Source organism: Amblyomma americanum, chromosome 11 (assembly GCF_052857255.1).
Source record: "Amblyomma americanum isolate KBUSLIRL-KWMA chromosome 11, ASM5285725v1, whole genome shotgun sequence".
Taxonomy (NCBI): domain Eukaryota; kingdom Metazoa; phylum Arthropoda; class Arachnida; order Ixodida; family Ixodidae; genus Amblyomma; species Amblyomma americanum.
This window is the reverse complement of record NC_135507.1, coordinates 109936898-109956154: the sequence shown is the minus strand read 5'-3', so window position 1 is coordinate 109956154 and position 19257 is coordinate 109936898. Positions and strand designations below refer to the sequence as shown.

General features: G+C 47.5%; 1 pseudogene; it reads left to right on the top strand.

Annotated features, from left to right (window-relative positions):
• The first annotated feature begins 386 nt into the window (after positions 1-386).
• Positions 387-1558, top strand: LOC144111313 (uncharacterized; annotated as a pseudogene).
• The last annotated feature ends 17699 nt before the right edge of the window (positions 1559-19257 follow it).

The window sequence follows — 19257 nt, the reverse complement described above, 5'->3', positions numbered from 1 at the left end:
TTGATTAATTGATTACTTGATAAATAAATAATTGATTGATTACGTAATTGCTTACTGAATAATTAGTTGATTAAATAATTACTTAATCAATTGATTGGATAATTAAATAATTAATTAATCAACTGAATAATTATTTGTTTACTTGGCTGATTTATTGATTGATTGATTGATGGATGGATGGATATATTGATTGATTGATTGATTGATTGATGGATGGATGGATGGATGAGGCTGAACCCTTTAAATCGGGTGGTGGTTCAAGTCACCTAGCCATGACTTGTGATATTTTGCTCTTGCCTTGATTTTAGCCACCAATCAGATAATCAGATAAAGGTGGGCTTGGTGACTGTGCCAGTGCACGGACCACTAATCAGTTCACTCTCGCTATGCAGATGGTTTACTGCGTTGTGCGCCTGCTGCTGCCTGCGCTTGCGCATGCGGCATCGCAGACCACATCGGAATGCGGAATCACCGATCCTGGAAGCTACGGACCCACTGCCCGGCTCCTACCTGTCGGCAGGCTGCAGTTCCTGCCTAAGCCGCATGGGGCACACTGGACAGCGGAACTCTCCAAAGCTTGGGCTGCCGCATCATCGTCGAGGGCAACGAGTCTACCAGCTATAAAGGAACAAGCACCCTCGGCGCAATCCTGTGGGCTTGGTGACTGTGCCAGTGCACGGACCACTAATCAGTTCACTCTCGCTATGCAGGTTGGTGAACCTCACGTTATGTTTGCAAAAAGAAAACGAGTAATTATTGCCTGGTACAGCTACCGAGCCCACGGTACTGTGTTACTATTATTGCTGAATGTGTTGATGTAATGCACTCGCTACTACTCCAAGCTGGAGATATTGAATCTAACCCTGGCCCTTCTACTGAAGCCCTTCTCGCGGAATTGCGTAGTCTGACTAGCGGCCAAGCGAAGGTAATTGCAGAAATACAAGGCCTGAAAGCTCAACTCGTCAATACTGACAAAACAATAGGGAAATTGAACGAAAGACTTACAGATCTCGAAAGTCATTATCAGGCATTGGTACCACTGCGGAAAGAAATTGAAATCATGCGCATTGACACAGAGCGCACTGCCTCTCGAATTTCGGAGCTGGAAGCCCGTATGGATGACGCCGAGAACCGTTCGAGGCGGAACAACCTAATCTTCTACGGCATCCCCGACCCCTCCTCCTCGGAAACATTCGCAGAGACAGAGCAGTTGGTCGCAAACCTTTGCCGGGATAATTTACAGTTAACCTTGGAACCAAGGGATATAGAGCGTGCGCATCGCCTCGGCCGTCCCTCAGCTGGTCGCTGCCGGCCCGTAATAGTAAAGCTTGCATCACACAAGACCTAAGCTGCAATATTGTCAAATGGCCGGATGCTTAAAGGGACAAGTTACGGCATCGGTGAGGATTTCTCGCGCCCAGTCCAAAATGCGCGTAAACTAATTGCTTTTGCGAAAAGCAAGAACAAGCCACTTTCCACCCGTTTCAAAACTCTGTATGTGAACCAGAAGCGTTACGTCCTTGACGACAGTACTAACAGCATCAAAGAATTATCATAGCAGACGAAGCACCAAAAAAAGAAAGAAAAGAACCGAGCATATGCTGTCTCTAGCGATGCTCTTTCACTTTCTACAATTTACACTAACATCCGCAGTTTTCTTCAAAAACATGAACGTATATCTAGAATTGTATTGTCCTCTAGCAGTAACCTACTAATACTTACCGAGACGTGGTTCACTGACGACGTGAGCGATACTGAAGTGCTATCGGACCTACCGAACTTCCGTGTGTACCGCAATGACCGTGCATCTACGCTCGGTGGCGGTGTACTGATTGCATTCCATGAACGATTGTCTTGTGCAGTCATCAATATTCGGTCACAGCTGGAAATATTACGGGTGACTATCCAATCACGCCCACACACCGTACTACTAGGCGTTTGTTACAGACCTCCCCACACTACTTCCGAATTTTGCAATCAGCTTAACCAAACCATGTGTCAGCTTATTGCTGCTCACCCAAATACACACATACTACTATTTGGCGATTTTAACTTCCTGCAAATAGACTGGCACACTGACAATTTGTGTTCTTCGACAGGACTAACCGAAGCCAGGAACTTCCTCGATATCTGCCTCAATTTTAACATGACCCAGCTGGTTTCTGAAGCAACACGTGTTTCACAGGATACATCCAATATCTTAGATCTAATATTAACCAACAACCCCGAAAGCCTTTCGTACATCCATTATCTCAAGGAAATAAGCGACCACAAAGTAATTCATGCTGGCTTTTCTTTTCGACCAACAAAGTGAGAAATGTATAAGAAAACGATACAGTTGTATGACAAAGGCGATTATGAAGCGATAAATGAGCGCCTTTACACATTTTTTCCAACATTTCAGACAACTTTCCACAACCATAATGTTGACGCCAATTGGACACGTTTTAAAGAAAAGCTGAAGGAATTAAACGATAAATTTGTACCTAAAGTAAGTTTCAGAGCCAGTCGTCACAAACCATGGTTTACGAAAACATTAAAAGGTTTCAAAATAAAAAGAAACGTCTGTTCCGGGTTGCAAAGGTTAGAGATCAACCAAAAGCATGCGAAAAATATTATGAAGCAGATAAATACTACCTTTCTATTCTACATCAAGCAAAGCACTCTTTTTACCACTTAGAATTGCCCAAGCTACTAAAAACTAATCCCAAACAGTTTTAGAAAACACTGAAAGACGACGAACTGCGAGAAATCGTACTCACCAGTGGCCTGAATGAAAGGATTACGGACGTAGACTGTGCGAACTTGTTCAAAACCACGTTCGCTACTGTCTTTTCTTATGAAGGGACTGCACCCCCATGTTTACCTTTGCTTGACTTTCATTGTGACATGCCAGCGATAAATTTCTGTGAAACTGGAATTTCATCCATAATAGAAAATATTAAATTATCGTCATCTGCTGGAATGGACGAAATTAATACCAAAATCTTGAAAAACACCAAACACAACGTCTCACTTTATCTCACCCTAATTTTTTCACAGTCACTTTCTTCAGGAGTCATTCCAGACGACTGGAGGACAGGGAAGGTCGTTCCTGTTTACAAGTCAGGTAGCAGAAATCCCCCCTAAATTACCACCCTATCTCTCTAACAAGCGTCCCCTGTAAAATCATGGAGCATGTGATCTACTTCCACATAATAAATTTCCTTGACAGTAATTACTTTTTCCATCCTTCACAACATGGGTTCCGAAAGGGGTTGTCATGTGAAACACAGCTTGCAGTTTTTCTACATGACATCCCATCCACACTAACCTGGATAGTAACATACAGACTGACGCGATCTTTCTTGATTATGCTAAAGCGTTTGATAAAGTGCCTCACCAACGATTACTTGCGAAACTCTCCCCGTTAAATTTACATCCTGTCTTAACATGGATTGCAGAATTTCTTACTAATCGATCGCAGTACGTTGTTATAAATAATCGCCTATCCACACCGGTTCCAGTAACGTCAGGCGTCCCCCAGGGATCGGTTCTTGGCCCGCTCCTATTCTTAATCTATATCAACTACTTACCTTTGCATGTATCCTGTAATATGCGCATGTTCGTGGATGACTGTTATCTACCGCACCGTACTTAACACTTCGGATCAGATAACCCTACAAAGTGACCTTACTAATATTTCAGAATGGTGTACCACTTGGTTAATCACACTAAACGTTAACAAATGCAAAAGCATGTCGTTCACCCGCAGCCATAACCCTCCGACGTTTGCGTACACAATTAATAGTGTCACTCTTGAATCAACTGACACTTTTAAATAGCTCGGTGTCACTGTATCAGACGACCTCAACTGGCGTACGCATGTGCATACCATCATTTCAGCTTCTAACAAAACTTTAGGTTTCCTAAAACGTCATTTGCGGAAAGCCCCAAATCACGTAAAATTACTTTCCTACACATCACTTGTACGACCGAAACTAGAATACGCCTCAGCAGTCTGGAATCCGCATCAAGCATATCTCATCGACGCTCTTGAAGCGGTACAAAACCGCGCCGCTCGATTCATCCATTCGTCGTACTCATATGACGTAAGCGTCACGTCACTGAAATCACTATCTGGGCTTCCGGACCTCGTTTTACGTCGGCGCATCGCTTCCCTCTGTCTTTGCCACAAATTCTTTTACAGTCCTATCCTTCATGAAGCACCATATATCACGCCCGCAGCGCGCATATCATACCGGACGAGCCACTCGCTGCAAGTTTCACGACCACGCTCACGAACATCATTTTTAGCCTCGTTTTTTCTTCGCAAGGCGGCAGACTGGAACGGCCTCTCCGCTGCCATTGTCAAAGTCAAATTTATTTTTCTCCGAGAGGAAGAAAGGGGGCAACGGAAAAAAGCTGACATAATCTGCCCATCCGTATTTTTACATGTTACTGACCATCTCCAATTACATTGTACATGATTTTTCCTTATATGTGTTGTATTTACATACGTGTATGTTGGTCTACATATATAGGCTTTGATATGTGTAAATACATGTGTGAATATACTTGAATATGTATCCTATGTATGCGTATATATATATATGCGTGCTTGAACTTGAACGTTACTTGAACTAGTGTTAATCCAAATCTTGTACCCACCCCTTCTGTAATACCCCTGAAATCGGGGGTCTTTAAGGAAAATAAACTGAACTGAACTGAACCTTCGTTTGGTTACTTCTACCCGCTTAAAATCTACCTTCCCTTCACTGTCCTAAAGACCAATGCCTTGGATAAATCAGCCCGGAGCCGCTGCTTTCCACTGTAGGGTGGAGCCCTTTACAGAAAAGTATCAGTTGTTCAGCCATTTCCTCCTCCTCCTCTCCGCACGCAACGCACAACGTGTCTATCTCGTGGTACCTGACTCTATATGTCTTATTCCGCAAAACTCCCGTCTTGGCCTCAAACAAGTAAGAGCTTCCCCTACAATTACCACAGATATTTTCTTTGGCAATTTCCTCCTTAAAGAACCTGTATGTTCCCAGTGCCGATTTCGTCAGCATCCCTGTTTTCCACAGAGCTCTCTCTGTTTCTTTAACCTTTTTCTTAACCGATAATTGCTGATTTGCCCCCCCCCCCCCCCCCCTACTGCTGTACAGATATTTTCTTGTCAATTTTCTAGTTCTCTTTCTCCATTTCGTGTCTACATTCCTTATGTACAGGTATCCGAAAACTTTCCTAGTCCACTGCTTTTCCCCCATTTTTCTCAATCGCTCCTCAAATGCTATCTTACTGCTAGCTTCTTTGCTCTCGAACGACGCCCATTCCATATCGCCCTGTACCCCCTGATTTGGTATATTACCATGTGCTCCCAAAGCTAGCCTCCCCACGCCGCCTTGTTTGATTTAAACTTGCTTGAACACCTGGCCTCATGCACAGCTAGGACCGCATTGCCGAAAGTCAGACTATGAACCATCACCTCTTTCCAGATCCCTCTTACCACTTCATACCTATTGTAATTCCACAGGGCCCTATTTTTCATGACAGCTGCATTCCTCCGTACTAGCTTTATTCATTCCATATTTTTCATGCTCTGTCAGATACTCAGCACCGTTATTTATCCACACCCCAAGATGCTTGTACTCATTCACTACTTCTAGCGTGAAATCCTAGTATTCTATGCTCACCGCCCTCATATAAATATCATGACTGCAGATTTTTCCTTACTAAACTTGAAACCTAATCTATCTCCCTCTTCACCACAAATGTCTACCAACTTCTGCAAATCTTCCTTGTCTGCCTATATCATCCGCGAATATCAGTCCCGGTAATGACTGTTTAATCCATTCCCCTTGCTTGAAAAAGAAAGATTGAAGCCTAGTTCACTCCTCGCTACCTTGGTCTCCAACCCTTGCAGGTACAACATGAACAACAAAGGAGACAGAGGACATCCTTGCCTAAGCCCTCGCTGTATCTCTACAGGCCCTGATACATTTTTTCTCATTTTATAAGCACTCTGTTACCTTTATATATATGTTCTAAAAGATTAATTACTCTATCTTCAACATCCAATGTGCCCAGTGTGTCCCACAAATACTCTTGAATAAAGCTGTCGTAGGCTCTCCTAATATCCAGAAATGCTAGCCATAGGGGCCTGTGTTCCTTTTCAGCAATCTGCATACACTGCGTCAATGAAAATAGATTATCCTCCAACCTCCTTTGTTTCCGGAACTCATTTTGTAGTTCCAATAGCACCCCCTCGTTCTCCACCGAAGCCTGCAATCTGTCCTTTATAATCTGCATCACCACCCTTTACACCACAGATGTCACTGTTATGGGGCGGTAGTTACGTCAGCTTTGTCCCCCTTTCCCTTATATATCATGTTCATTCTACTTAATCGCCATTCATCGGGGGCTTTGCCATTCGCTATCATTTTATTAACTACCTGTATGATTGTTTGCTTGGATTTTGGTCCTAGCTTCTTTATTAACGTAATCGGAATACCATCTAGTCCTGTTGACGTGCCCCTAGGAACCTTCTTTGCCCTTTCCCACTCTCTTTGCTCAAGTGAAGCAATTGCAGTAAGCGGTCTATCCTTCATCGATAAATTATGTACCACGTGCTTTGCTGAAAATTTTTCTGTCATCCTTGTTCCTAGATGTTTCATTGCTTCATCTTCTAGTCGAATACCATGATCTGTAACAATAAACCTTTGCTCTAGCCTAGTTTTACTACTCATTGCATTTAGATGTTTCCAGAATTTTTTAGCTGTTTTTCTATCCTTTTTATTTACTTTTGACATCCATTGGGCACCCTTTCTTCTAATTTTCGCATTAATCAAATAGGATGGTTCCCTTCTACACTTTACGAAGGTATCCCATTTTCTGTCTACTTCAACTTCTGGTTCCACCCTCTTCTTGGAATACCTGTGTTCCCTGGACGCTTCCTGGCGTTTCTCTATCGCCCTCTTGACCTCCTCATCGCACCATTCTTGGGTTTGGGTCTTCTCCCTTTTGGCTTTACTCGCACCTTAGATAGCTCTAGATCAGGTAATCGAGTTAATTTGGTATAAGTCCATCCTGTTTCATTATCCTCAAAAATTACTTTCTCAATTTGTTGGGCTGCTGCTTCCAATTGCTTTTCTGAATAAAAATTCCCCTCTGATTGTTCATCTCGTTTCAGTCCTACATTGGTTTCTCTTCTGAAACTAAACTTGATACGCTTGTGGTCACTACCTAGACTTCTGGAACCATGTTCATCTATGCACATTACCCCTAATCTGTTATACATCCTCTGTGACATTAGTGGATAATCTATCGTCGAGTGCAGACTCCCTGCCTCCCATGTTTGAGCCCTTCACATTTCTTTATACTGTTGCATACAACTAAATCATGTCTGTCACACATATCCTGCAGCATGCTTCCTGTCGAATCTGTGTACCCATCCAGGTCTTCTACATGTGCGTTCATCTCGCCATGTTCTCCTAGCTCACCAATGTCGCTTGCAATACATTCCAACATTTTCCTGTTTTCCTCTTTGGCATTAGCTCCTGTCAACAGGTATACAAAGCCAAGGAGTGTTTGCTCCCCTGCCAATTTTCCTTTGAACCAAATATGTTCCTTGCATCATAATTTTATGATGCAATTCATAATTCATAATTTTATGAATTAATGCCCCAATTCCACCCCACCCCCTTTCTGCTGCCCTCTGTTCTATTGCAATATTTCCATGCGTAGTCTGGGTTACAGGGTGGTTGCTCCATGTCTCTAAGATGCGTTCCCACTAAACCATATACCATTAATTCCTCCTGCCTTAACTGTTCGTCTATTTCCTCCCATTTCAGTCTATTCCTGCCATCTTGCATGTTAATGAAACCTATATCTGAATTAACTTGGCCCTGGCGCTTGTGTCTATTTCTTCTCCTATGGTTCCATCGTCTCTTTGATCGTGGTTCTTCCTTCTCTACACTGGTTCCCTCAGAGCTCTTGGTCCCCCCAAACAAGCTGTTGCCTGGCGACCTATCCTACTACCCACCCTCTTGCCAGTGGCACCACCGTAGTGAATGCCATCCTGTGTAAAAGGGTCAGGCCTGTGGGATACACAGGTATCCCCTCCTCGTCCCCCGTGCCAGCGGCGACCGTGACTTACACGGGCGCGCTGGCCACCAGGAATGTGGAGAGAAGGCACCCCCGCGACTCTGCTCATTTCCGCCCCAGCACTGACGTGACGTCACGGCAGTGCGCTGCCTTCTGCGGAGAGGGTAGCACGCCTAAGCTTGACGGCAACGATTTGCCGCCAGGGAGGCAATGCCCGAGGGGATAAAAGGGGGGAACGCGCGGCGGGAAGCGACTCTCGCTGCCGGACCTTACCTAAGTGCCCCACGGACCCCTTTCGCTGCCCGCCGGCCCCCGAACAGCAACGCCGGTCGACGTCAACGACTTGGTGAGCTGCTGAACATCTATTTTACGGATAGAACATTATTCCACAGTGTGCTTTACCTCGCGTTGGGATAATAAACTATTTCCTAGCGTGCCCTGCCGTTGCCTATTTCGTCCGAACCTGCCGTGGCTGCGACTCTGCGCCACGGGTTGGGGAAACGTGTTGCGTACTTGAATAACGCCTGCGTGTAGCTTGCACGGAAGCTCGCCTTCCCGGCCGGCTGGACGCAGAGTGACCCCATATCTTGGCGCCCGAACGTGGGGCGAACTAGGCAATCGAGCAGTGACCTTTGTTGGAGCGAACGATTACCGTCGCCCTAACAAAGGATGGCAGCCGACAGGAGTGACTTGCAGTCTTTGTTTATGCTGTCAGAGCCAGCGGCACATAACCAGGGCTCCCTACTTGACGCGCCGTTAGAAGGGTTTGAATTTGTGAATCTTGGGCGTTCCACGCGGAATATCCGAGGGACATCCCCAGACGCGTTGGCAGGACTAAGACCTGGTATGGGGGGCTCCACGTCGGGCGCCTCGCCGCTCCGCGGCGCGAACAATGAGGCACCTAGGCCTCATCATTCGACGCCATCAGCGGCTGCGCCCAACTCTGGGGGCGTTAGTCCGCAATCATCCGAGGTGCTCTTGCGAACGCAATGCAGGTTTGCAGAGTCTAGCGGGTATATTGCAAAACAATTTGCAAGCCCCGGCCCAGTCACCACGTGTTAGGACAGACTTGCCTACCTACACGGGGTACCACGACACTACGGGAGCAAACGAGTACCTCGACCGTCTGCTGCATTATGAGCAAGTGACAGGAATCGCAGACGCCGAAATGCTCGCGCGTGTTGTGCCTGTTTCTTTGACGGAGCAAGCGGCCCGCTGGTACCGATTAGCCGGCAACCGAGCGAGGACAATGGAGGAGTTTTGCGCAAGCTTCCGCGACGAATTCCTTCCCGCAAACTATGAGTGGCGTTTGAGGAGAGCTGGAGCTCCGAACCCAGCACCTCGACGAGTCTCTGTTAGAGTACCCCCGGGCGATGGATGAACTTTATCGCCTCGCTGACCCTCGCGCCATGAACACGGAGAAAGTTGAGCGTGTCACGAGACAAGCGCACCCGACTTTCACGGCCTACCTGAGAGGAGTCAGGTTCAGAGATTTGGATGAGCTGGCAGCTGAGGCGAAGCGCGTTCAGGGAGACATCTCTGCGCGAGCGTATCGGCCGCCCGCCCACCCGCATCGCTGTCACTTGAGCCGCGCTGCGCGTGGAATGGCAGCTCAGAGCGCAGTACATCCAGGGCTGAAGCGTCAGCACAGTTTGCTGACGAGCGTGTCCCAAGGGGTTGGGAGTTGTCCGACCGCGCTTTGGACTCATTAAGCTACGCGTTGCGAACAGCACACGCTGCCGCAGAGCGGAACGAACCGAGGCGAGATCGCGAGGCCGACACGCGGCCCCCACCATCCGCGCCGCGAGTTCGAGATGACCGACCGGAACGGGGCGACCAGCGCCTAGCCCGTCGGGGCCCGGGCAACCGTGGCTACCGGTGCAACCAGCCGGGGCACTTCGCCCGCGAGTGTGGCCGCCCTCCCGCCCGTGACCAAACACGGTCGGGAAACGGCCAAAGCCGCCGGTGATCGACCTTCGATCCCGCGCGACGCACACAGAAAACCCTGGTTTACTAGCGCCTTTGGCCCCGCCGCGGTGGCTCAGTGGTTAGGGCGCTCGACTACTGAGCCGGAGTTCCCGGGTTCGAACCCGACCGCGGCGGCTGCGTTTTTATGGAGGAAAAACGCTAAGGCGCCCGTGTGCTGTGCGATGTCAGTGCACGTTAAAGATCCCCAGGTGGTCGAAATTAATCCGGAGCCTCCACTACGGCACCTATTTCTTCCTTTCTTCTTTCACTCCCTCCCTTATCCCTTCCCATACGGCGCAGTTCAGGTGTCCAACGATATATGAGACAGATACTGCGCCATTTCCTTTCCCCCAAAAAACCAATTATTATTATTAATATTATTATTATTATTATTATTATTATTATTATTATTATTATTATTATTATTATTATTATTATTATTATTATTATTATTATTATTATTATTATTATTATTATTATTATAGCGCCTTTGGCATGTCGCGTAGAAAGTTCTGTTGACCTGCCAGCGCCGTTCATTGAGCTAACGATAGCTCGAAAGAAATTCACCGCGTTACTAGATACAGGAGCAAGCGCTTCTTTGTTCGGTGACGAGGTGTTAAACCATCTCCGCGAGAACGAAATCCGGCTGAGAGAGTGCGATACCACTTTTGGCCTCGCGAGCGGCACAGCGCAATCAAGCGGTGCAGCTAGGATAGTGGTTTATTTATTATTTATTTATTTATTTGGTACCTGCATCGCCTTTCAGCATTACAGCAGGGGGGCACTTTCACATTCAAAAAACAAAAAAATCATGCACTTAACGCGTGAAAAAAGGCATCATTAGGTAGAACATTAACAATATGTGGCGGCAAAGCATTCCATTCGCGAACTGTTCGCAGAAAAAACGAATAACGGAGTACGTCACCTTTAAAAGGAAATTCATGAAGCTTTAAATTGTGGTCCCTTCGCTTCGAGACATAGAAAGGCGGCTTCAAATATTTTGATCCGTCTATGCCAGTCTTGGAATAGAAAATGTTATGCAAAAATTTTAATCTCAGGTTTCTTCTTCGAGTTTTAAGTTCTGGCCACTGAAGATTCCTTTTGCTTTCCGAGACACTGAGTGTCCTGGAATAGTTTCCAAGTACAAAGCGGACTGCCCTATTTTGAATTTTTTCCAATTTGTCAATAAGTTCTTGTGTGTGCGGGTCCCAGCACACTGATGCATATTCGAGTACTGTGCGGACGCGAGTAAAATATAGCTGTTCTTTGAGATGCTGTGGATGGTGGCTGAAATTTCTTCTTAACAAACCTAATATACCAGCAGCTTTCTTTACGACGTAATTAACATGCTTTGACCACCTCAGGTCAGCAGTAAGATAAACGCCTAAGTATTTAAAATTCTGTTCTTTTTTCAAGGCCGCATGGTTTATAGTGTAGATATAAGCAGGGTAGGAACGCTTCCTCGAAAAGGTGACGTGTACACACTTTTTAGTATTCAAAGTCATGTCCCAATCATTACACCACATGGCTTATCTTATCTAAGTCGTTTTGCAGGCTTTGCACATCAAGTGAACTATCTATAATTCTATAAATCACGCAGTCGTCTGCGAACATTCTGAACGAAGAAGTAACATCAGCATTAATATCATTTATATACAACAAAAAAAGAAGTGGCCCCAGAACAGAGCCATGGGGGACGCCTGAAGTGACAGAACCATAGTTTGAGGAGCGACCACCAACAACTACACACTGCTGCCGTAGGGATAGGTATTCAGAGATCCATACAATGACTCTTTCATTCAAATTGTAGCTGCGTAATTTAGAAACAAGGAGATCATGCGCAACATTATCAAATGCCTTCTGGAAGTCCAAAAAAATGCAATCAATAACTTTCTGTTTATCAATAGCAACTGCGATATCATAAGTAAACTCAACCAACTGTGTAGAGCAAGACAAACCTTGGCGAAATCCGTGCTGAGCAGGGTTAAGCAAATTGTGTTTAACGAGGTGCGACATGATAGAACTGTAAATTACATGCTCCGTTGTCTTGCAAGCTATACTTGTTAGAGACACTGGCCTATAGTTTTCTACCAAATTTCTCGGTCCACTTTTATGGATAGGCACAACGCGAGCCAATTTCCAGTCTTTCGGCAGAGTGCCTTCTTGCAAAATCTTTTCAAATAATCGTGTAAAATACAATGACAATGTATCAGCGCAATTTTTGATAAATGCTGCTGGTAAATCATCTGGGCCGCTTGCAACCGACGGGTTCACATTGCGCAATAACTTGCGAATTCCTGCTGTACTAAAGATAACTTCTGGCATCAGATCAGCACTTGCTGGAATCTGTAAAGCTCGCGAGTGGGATGAAGTAAATACCGACAAGAAATATTTACTAAAGGTGTCAGCCTTACATGCGTCGTCTTCAATGAGCGTATCACCACTTTTTATCGCTGGTACCGAGCAGTCATCTTTGCCGCGACTGCGAACATGTTTCCAGAATTGCTTCGAATCCTGTGCCAGCCTGTCTCCAAGTGAAGAAAAGTAAGAAAGTTTCGCTGTTCCTGCTAGCGATTTAAACTCAAATTTCAACCTTTTTAGTTCAGCTAGATTCCCAGGGCAACGCCTTTTTCTAAGTTTCAGATAAACTCGCTTTATTCTTTTCGTGAGAGCGCGTAACTGGCTGTTGAACCATGGTTTGTTTTTAGCTCTTCTAGGAGATATAGTTTGCGTGGGGATGAACATGTCTTGTAGCTGTAAGAGTTTTTCTTTTAGAATGGTCCATAACTGCTCAGTACTAAGTTCATCAGCCAATGTATCGAAAACCAAAAAATATGATTCTAACTCTATGTTAATGCTCTCATAATTTCCCTTACTAAATACATAGACCTTTCGCGCGAGTTTCTTTGCGACTGACACATTTCCAATTGAAATGTCGGCTATCACTACATTGTGATCACTTATTCCCGGCAGTACTCTAACATCTGTTATAACGATCGGGGTATTGCACAGCAATAGATCAAGAATATTCCCAGAGCCATCATTGCGAGACGCATCATGAATGTACTGATGGAACCTGAATGAATCAATTAAATCGAAAAATGTCGAGTACAAGGAACCTTGAGCACTGTCTCTCGGGGAACTGGCTGACCAATCTATGCCAGGGAGGTTGAAGTCCCCGCCCAACAAGATAGGATCACCGTCAACAGTGTCGAGAATACTTGATAGGTGCTCAAATTCTGCTCGCGATGAACCAGGTGGGCGGTAGAATACCCCAATTGTCAGGCTTTTTCCATTCGATAATCTTAATTTACAAAACACAGACTCCGTAACAGTAGAAGAGTCTAACATTACACATGGTATTCCCGAAGCAACGAGAATGAACACACCCCCGCCTCTTGTGCAACGGTCGCGACGAAAACACTGATATCCGGAAGGGAAAACCTCAGAATTCAAGACGGACGAATCGAGCCATGACTCAGTACCAAGAACAATTGATGGATTTGTAGATTGAACGAGAAGACAGAATTCATCAATTTTATTTTTAATGCTCAGGCAGTTTATGAGCAGCAAACTCAGCGGCCTTGTTTTCAGGGACGAGCCCAGTGGTCACAGCTCGACCACACCCCCTGAATCGCTATCATACTGATAACGTTTTCCGCTTAAGTGCAGCGTATCGAACTTTAGCACTGGTTTCTTTCCATCCTGTTTGTTTCTTTTTGCGTAGTCCCACAAAATCTTTCTTTTTTCGCGCACACCACGTGAAAATCTTCAGATATGCTGTAAGAAGTGTCCTTCAGCTTATGCGCACTTGAGAGCCCCGACTGCCGTACTTTGAAAGAGGCAAATTTTACAATGACAGGCCGATCTTTGCCAGCTTCGAATTTACCTAGCCTGTGAGCGCGTTCAATTGCCAATGAGGGAAGTGAAAGTTCGGAGGCGCATAGACTAAGAACAAGTTCTTCTGACTTGGCAGCGGTTTCGTTTTCAGGGTCCTCGAAACCAAAAATGATCAGGTTATTCCGCCTTCCTGTTTTCTAAATCTTCAATTTTGGCATTGAGAAACTTCAGCGCTTCATGGTCCTGGCGCTGTTCTACTGAAATAGAATCTATTGCTTTGCTCATGTCATCCATTTTTGTAAGCTGCTTTTCAAGAGAGCATAGACGCTCTTTCAAATCATTCATTTCCGTTGTAATCTGGTTTTGTTTTGCTTCTATTGATGTTAATTTCGACATCATATTTTTTTGGCCTTCGAGTAATTGAGTCAGCTGTTCAGAGGGACCTGGGTTCAATTCAACATCTCCGCAACACACCAGCAATAGGAAAAAATAAAATGCAGGATTACGAAACAGAGATAGTTGCCGTCTAACATGAACATTTCGCGACCGCACATAATTTCGCTGTGATGACACAATCAAAAACAACGTGTGGGGTGGAACCGGCAGCAAAAAAGCTTGGCGGGTAAGAGAACGATGATGAAAACCAACCTGCATTAACAGCAGAACAGTTGAGATGGGCATTGCCATGTCGCCGGCTCCACGCCCCGCTGGTGAAGTGCCGCTTCGCAGCATTTGTAGTCGAAGATCGTTTACGCCCAGTGCACACTGCTGCAAACACAACGTTGAAAAAAGTTCGGCTTTGTCGGTAGCTGGGCACACTTGATTTTCGGGCTTGAAAAAAGGACGGTGATTTTCATCCTTGAGCCGGCACACGTCGTCCATGAAGGTAGGCTCCGAAGACGTTCCTCCAGCAGTCTGGCACGCAGATAAAACCTGCATTAACAGCAGAACAGTTGAGATGGGCATTGCCATGTCGCCGGTTCCACGCCCCGCTGGTGAAGTGCCGCTTCGCAGCATTTGTAGCCGAAGATCGTTTACGCCCAGTGCACACTGTTGCAAACACAACGTTGAAAAAAGTTCGGCTTTGTCGGTAGCTGGGCACACTTGATTTTCGGGCTTGAAAAAAGGACGGTGATTTTCATCCTTGAGCCGGCACACGTCGTCCATGAAGGTAGGCTCCGAAGACGTTCCTCCAGCAGTCTGGCACGCTGATAAAACCTGCATTAACAGCAGAACAGTTGAGATGGGCATTGCCATGTCGCCGGTTCCACGCCCCGCTGGTGAAGTGCCGCTTCGCAGCATTTGTAGCCGAAGATCGTTTACGCCCAGTGCACACTGTTGCAAACACAACGTTGAAAAAAGTTCGGCTTTGTCGGTAGCTGGGCACACTTGATTTTCGGGCTTGAAAAAAGGGCGGTGATTTTCATCCTTGAGCCGGCACACGTCGTCCATGAAGGTAGGCTCCGAAGACGTTCCTCCAGCAGTCTGGCACGCAGATAAAACCTGCATTAACAGCAGAACAGTTGAGATGGGCATTGCCATGTCGCCGGTTCCACGCCCCGCTGGTGAAGTGCCGCTTCGCAGCATTTGTAGCCGAAGATCGTTTACGCCCAGTGCACACTGTTGCAAACACAACGTTGAAAAAAGTTCGGCTTTGTCGGTAGCTGGGCACACTTGATTTTCGGGCTTGAAAAAAGGGCGGTGATTTTCATCCTTGAGCCGGCACACGTCGTCCATGAAGGTAGGCTCCGAAGACGTTCCTCCAGCAGTCTGGCACGCAGATAAAACCTGCATTAACAGCAGAACAGTTGAGATGGGCATTGCCATGTCGCCGGTTCCACGCCCCGCTGGTGAAGTGCCGCTTCGCAGCATTTGTAGCCGAAGATCGTTTACGCCCAGTGCACACTGTTGCAAACACAACGTTGAAAAAAGTTCGGCTTTGTCGGTAGCTGGGCACACTTGATTTTCGGGCTTGAAAAAAGGACGGTGATTTTCATCCTTGAGCCGGCACACGTCGTCCATGAAGGTAGGCTCCGAAGACGTTCCTCCAGCAGTCTGGCACGCAGATAAAACCTGCATTAACAGCAGAACAGTTGAGATGGGCATTGCCATGTCGCCGGTTCCACGCCCCGCTGGTGAAGTGCCGCTTCGCAGCATTTGTAGCCGAAGATCGTTTACGCCCAGTGCACACTGTTGCAAACACAACGTTGAAAAAAGTTCGGCTTTGTCGGTAGCTGGGCACACTTGATTTTCGGGCTTGAAAAAAGGACGGTGATTTTCATCCTTGAGCCGGCACACGTCGTCCATGAAGGTAGGCTCCGAAGACGTTCCTCCAGCAGTCTGGCACGCAGATAAAACCTGCATTAACAGCAGAACAGTTGAGATGGGCATTGCCATGTCGCCGGTTCCACGCCCCGCTGGTGAAGTGCCGCTTCGCAGCATTTGTAGCCGAAGATCGTTTACGCCCAGTGCACACTGTTGCAAACACAACGTTGAAAAAAGTTCGGCTTTGTCGGTAGCTGGGCACACTTGATTTTCGGGCTTGAAAAAAGGGCGGTGATTTTCATCCTTGAGCCGGCACACGTCGTCCATGAAGGTAGGCTCCGAAGACGTTCCTCCAGCAGTCTGGCACGCAGATAAAACCTGCATTAACAGCAGAACAGTTGAGATGGGCATTGCCATGTCGCCGGTTCCACGCCCCCTGGGAAAGACGCGTGCGGCGACAACGCCTCGTTCATCTTCCCTGTTTATCCGTTCCTGTAATCCTTGGACGAGACTTCCTAGCCAAGACAGGTATTGTGATAGACATCAGCAACGGAGGCTACAGGGAGCGCACGTCAGGCGCCTTGAAGCCTTTCGCGAAAGCGCCCGCGGCGGGGGAGACCGTGACAAATCCACCCCGCCAGCCCGAGACCCAGGCGGCGAGCGGACCATCGCCGCTGAGGGAGAGGGCAGGGAGAAGGTTGCCGCAGTAGAAAGCTGCTCTGCCGCGCAGGGAAGGTCAGCGCACCCATTGTTGTCGGAAGTGAACAGCGTGACGGAGAGGGAGAAGGCACGTTTGTCATCGCTCCTCTACGAGTACAACGCGACATTCACTGACCGCCCGGGCCTCACTACCCTAGTCAGGCACCGAATAGACACGGGTGACGCACTGCCTTGGAAGTGCAATCCTAGACCAATTAGCTTGGCCAAGAGAAAAGCACTGGACAGCGCCTTAGACGAACTTATCGACACTGGCGTTGTTGAGAGGTCTAACAGCCCTTGGGGCTTCCCGGTAGTCTTGGTTCCAAAGAAAGACGATACATATCGACTTTGCGTGGACTACCGCAAGCTGAATGAGGTTACGAGGAAAGACGCCTACCCTCTACCAACCATTTCTTCCCTAGTGTTCAACCTATGTGGGGCGAAGTACTTCACAACGCTCGATGCTAGCCGCGGATACTTTCAGGTTGAAATGAATGAGCGGGACAAGGAGAAAACTGCTTTCACTTGTCACAGAGGCCTTTTCCAGTTCAAGAGAATGTCTTTTGGTTTGGTAGGAGCACCCGCTACTTATCAGCGCCTAATGGACCGTGTTCTGGGAGATGCGAAGTGGCAACATGCGCTCGCGTACCTAGACGACATTGTGGTGTACTCGAAAACGTTCGAGGAACACCTGCGCCACTTGAGGGGCGTCCTAGAGAGGCTGAGGTCCGCGGGAATCACTTTGAACCCGAAGAAGGCACAGATCGCCGCGACCCGAATAACACTGTTGGGGTTCACGATCGACAGAGGCCGCATTCTGCCGCGCGATGATAAGCTTGAGGCTTTGCTTAAGTTTCCGTCGCCCACAGATATAGCCGGTCTCAGGCGCTTCCTGGGAATGGCGAACTTTTATCGCCAGTTCATCCCAGATTGCGCAGCGTTGCAGGCGCCTTTGACAAAGCTTTTGAAGAAAGGCGAGCGCTGGAGTTGGGGTCACGAGCAAGAGGATGCACTGTGCAACCTCACCAAAGTGCTCGCTGACACGGCTGAGTTGCAGCTACCCAACCTAAACAGGGAGTTTGTGATTCAAACCGACGCAAGCGACCTGGGCTTAGGAGCAGTGTTGCTTCAGGAGCATGAAGGCGTTCTCCGTCCGGTAGCTTTCGCGAGCCCGTTCGTTGACGCCGGCAGAGAGAAACTACTCGGTGACAGAAAAGGAATGTCTCGCGATAGTTTTTGCTCTGCGTAAGTTCGACTACTACGTCGATGGGGCGGCATTTGTGATCGAGACGGATCACATGGCGCTCACCTGGCTGAGACGACTCAGCGAGCCGAGCGGCCGCCTAGCGCGTTGGTCCCTGTTGCTGCAGCGTTACGACTTCACCGCGCCCTACCGCAAAGGGAAAAACAACGCTGTGGCTGACGCACTCAAGAAGAACAGCGCGAAAAGACAAGGGCCACAGGATGATACACAAAGACAAGCGCTGACTCGAGACACGCTGACTCGAGAAATCATTGAAGCTGCTGAAATCGCCCGGCTAAATGACGCACGTATCAGTAGTCCCTCCTTATCTTTGGCAAAGAAAGAATTAGAATTTCTATCTGCAAGGAAGTAATGCTGCTGTATCTGTTTGGTATTTTTCGTGTGCGTGGACAAGTGTGTATCACTCCTATGTGTTCTTTTTGTTGCTTAGAGCCTGATGTATTTATTACCACGTTCCGAGCAATAAATCTTTAGTTGAAAGTCAGCGCTTGTCTTTGTGTATCATCCTGTGGTCCTTGTCTTTTCGCGCTGTTCTTCTTGAACATGGCATACCAACTCGCCCAAGCATCAGTCCTAACGAGCTGACGCACTCTCGCGAGCGCCTGTCCAGTGCGAGGAAGGTCACGCGACCGACCGTCCGACAGCCGGAGAGAGTGAGGGACAGGCCCTAGCCGTAGCCCATGTAAGGAACGCGGACCAACCGATGATCCAGGGCAGAACGTGAACCACGTGGACTACGCGAGTTCCGTGGGGATCGTGTTCAGCAGAAAGGAGCTGCTCGAAGCTCAGCAGAAGGATCCGTTTTGTCGAAAGGTGCTCGACGGGCTCCGGGAGCCGGGCGGCAGGGCCGCCGCGCACACGGAGACAGCTGGTTTTGCTGTCGGTGCGGAGCGCTCGGAAACAGCTGGTAGTGCTGTGAGCGCGATGGATTCGTATCTGCTGGATTCCGACGGCGTCCTGCTGAGGTATATCCCCTGCGAGAACGACACAAACGAGGCGTTCAAGGTGGTGATACCGCGAGTATTGAGAGCAGCACTGTTACGCTACTTTCACGACTCGTGCATCGCTGGGCATGCAAGCGGCCCCAAGACTTACACTAAGTTGTGTCGCTTTGCTACCTGGCTTGGCATTAAAAG